Source organism: Octopus bimaculoides, chromosome 27 (genome assembly GCF_001194135.2).
Source record: "Octopus bimaculoides isolate UCB-OBI-ISO-001 chromosome 27, ASM119413v2, whole genome shotgun sequence".
Lineage (NCBI taxonomy): Eukaryota > Metazoa > Mollusca > Cephalopoda > Octopoda > Octopodidae > Octopus > Octopus bimaculoides.
Window position 1 is genome coordinate 21,124,380 of NC_069007.1, and position 3,237 is coordinate 21,127,616.

The 3,237-nt window shown below is 31.5% G+C and overlaps 2 protein-coding genes across 3 annotated transcripts in view; both read left to right on the forward strand.

Moving 5' to 3' along the window:
• LOC106883323 (zinc finger protein 91-like) overlaps nucleotides 1–3,237 on the forward strand; it is a 12,519-nt gene that overhangs the window by 6,668 nt on the left and 2,614 nt on the right. The gene's annotated exons all lie outside the window — the stretch shown is intronic.
• Nucleotides 917–3,237, forward strand: part of LOC106883327 (zinc finger protein 239-like) — a 12,315-nt gene continuing 9,994 nt past the window's right edge. The window contains exons 1-2 of one of the 2 annotated variants that reach the window (XR_001411116.2): nucleotides 917–1,291; nucleotides 2,924–3,231. The gene's annotated coding sequence lies outside the window, so the exon portion shown is untranslated. Of the gene's footprint in view, nucleotides 1,292–2,923; nucleotides 3,232–3,237 lie in introns of those variants that run through there. The other variant, XM_052977268.1, reaches the window with a different exon arrangement.

Below are 3,237 nucleotides of genomic sequence, written 5' to 3' on the forward strand. Positions count from 1 at the left end.
TAACACTATCCATATCACGTCCTCACTTTGTTGTTTTTTTGAACTTATATTTATATATATATATATATATATATAATAATATTATTAGGGACAAAATATATATATATATATATAATAAAGTGTATGCCATGTTACATTAAATTTTTACTCACATGAAACCATGACTCCTATTTTTTACTATACAATTTTTGTTTTCTAGATGAAAAATTTGAATTTCAATTTCAAAACGTAATTTTATTTGTTTATGGTTAAAATGGAAAAAAAAAAACATTGTTAATTAATATAATCGAAGATTTGAAATGAAATAAGTTTTGTTCCTGAAACTTATAGTGATGATGATGATGATAGTGTTGGTGGTGGTGTGTTGATCACAAATGGATTTTCTTTTTTATAGAGACCATCACTTGTCACACTTGCACTTCGATGCAATTATTTATAGTCTTCTCACCTAAGAAATTGATATTTGTTCCTAAGGATTAATTTAGCCTAAACTATGGATTCACAAGAACCACAGTTGCAAGCTGTCTGAGAATAGGGTGCACAGATATAGAGCACGGAACAGTGAGAGGATATAATAATAAAAAAAGACTGCACCGATGGTGTTGTGAGGAATTGGATGTAGACAGACGCCAACTATATTTAAAGAAAGCTAAAACTATGAATGCTATTAAAATGGAAATCATCCTTTCTTTCTTAAATAGGTCCTCTTAATTTTTTAAAATTATTTTAAACGAAGTTGGCAGTCTGGCAGGATCCTTAGCATATTGAGCAAAGTACTTAGCTGGGTTCTTCTGACATCACTTGTGCCTTTAAATTCTGCCAAAGTGGACTTTGTCTTTCATTCAGGGGGGTGATGCAAAGAAGCACCAGTTGAGCACTGGAGTTGACATGGAATTGCTGGCTTTGTGCCAATATTTGAAAACAATATTAATTCCAGTCTCTTATCTTCTTTCTTGCCCGGTGGAAATGCCATGACCATGTTGGCTTGTTCCTGGAGATTAGTTCCCCTTGCTCATAGTTCATTCTTCCGAATTCTGTTTATTTCTTGCTCTCGTTTCTTACGCATCTTAATTGCTTGATCAGTTCCACTTTACAACTGATATTTAAGAGAAAACCCTATCAAAAATATATACACGATTGGTAATTAACTGTCTAAAGAAACAGATACAGCATTTTTTTATTACGTTGACCTGAAAAATTTGAAGTAACGTTTGTTGTGAAAAGGAAGAAATTCAGTTGAAGCTGTCATTGTCCACTCTGACTCGTTGACTGTCTCTGTCTATATTACTATGTAAGTATTGTATGAACATTTCTATTCTATATGTGTCATATTATGTACATCTGTTTGTTTCCATGTGTTGAATAAGTTAAAAGAAAGAATCTCACGAAACAAACACGAAATTATATGGAAGTAAGGCTGTTCTTTTAATACTTTCATTGTGTTATTTGCTTGTAGATATTTCATCGCACTTGTGGTTATTTACTATGTTTGTTAATGTTAGATTAATACATTGTTTAGATAGCATTTCTCTTTCTTTTTGACAATTTAGTTAAATACGGGAGAGTACGGTGTAATTTGTAAAGAAAAATGGGGAATGTGTAAAAGTAGGAGTGTGTACTTGAACTATGAAACGAAAAGGCATTATCATATTAGAGAGGAAATGGAACGGCTTTGAATTGAAACGCTAGAAAGTACCTAATTTGACCAAAAATAAATATAATAATCCGTTTATATAATCTTTTACTCGAAAATTACTAGGTGAAGATATAAAAAGAATATCGACACGACATATAAAATGATGGCTGATTGCCATTGTTTAAAAACTATCGTGTTGTGAAATTTAGTTTACTCGAATCAGTCAATAATAGCTCCATTTGCCATGCTTGAAGGATTATAAACATTTTTATGTCCATTAAAATATATAGACATTATAATAAAGTCATTGAGGATGGTTTTAAGTGTGGTTTCAAAATTTTATACTTAGGAAATACAAAACCGAATTAAGAGGAAGCATTATCTTAATTGAGTCATGTAATTAAAAAAAAGTACAATAAATGTAAAAGCTAATAAATTATCGATGGAAAGTCTCCAAGGTAACTAAAACCATAGATTTATTATCACGGAACTGAGTAGATTATGATTAAAAAGTTTTTGGTAGGAGACGAGGAAAAAGTGCGATTTTAGGGAGATTTGGCTGTTGTTTCTAGCACGTGCAAGATCACCCTCGTTTTTCTCTCAAACATGTATTGATGTGCTTACATTATAATTCCGTCGAAATTTTCCTATAAATTGCTTTATAATCGTTTGTAAGGTATTTGTAGAAAATTTCATTAAATTATATTCATTTTCCTGAAGTTTACGAATGGAAAAACGGATCGTATGAATTTTACGGAAATCCTCTCCCAACTCCCTCGCAAAAATTCTTACGCATAAATCCCCACGTATTCTTAATCCACAACATATAAACGAGATTTCTTGAAGATTATCCACTTTTCTGGAAGTTCCGAGGCAACAAAGTCAATGGGGTACAGATTCTATCAAAGAGCTAACTTAACTATTCACACAAGCGTTCATACAGGGGAGAAACCATATCACTGTGACATCAATGGTACATCATTCTCTGTAGTAGTAACTAGACACAAGCATACTCAGACACCGGAGAAAACCTCCCTCAGACGAAAACATCAGATATCTAGTGTCATTGACATGTATATTGGTGTGTGTGTCTATAACAGAACTTATGTCCTGGAGATGTTATTATAATATATAAACTTCTTGAAAATAGAGAGATGGGATAAGTTTAAAAGTTCAGTTAAAGGATTCCTTCTACAATTTATGAAAACAGAAATGTCGTAAATTTGCACTTTTGAATATCTACCTTTTAAACATTTTTGGCCTTATATTATTTTTCTGTTCTTTCAGAAAATCACATGAAATTGGCAAAAGAGTATTTTTTTACTTTTAAAGAATCACCAATATGTATCATGTTCGAAAGACTCTGCAAAGATATTCTACAAACGTATAACCCTGCTTCTATAAAACGTTGCTGAATTACTGTGAAATATTTCCTCTGAGAGAGAAAGCATTTCTTTCCTTTAGTGTCTGAAATGTGCAAGAGACAATTTTCTCTTCTAAATTTTGACAAACATCACATTTAGAAGATATATAAGAGAAGTGATATATGTTTGGAATAATCTGTAAAAGAAGAAAAATAGCCATATATTTTGCTGAGAGAA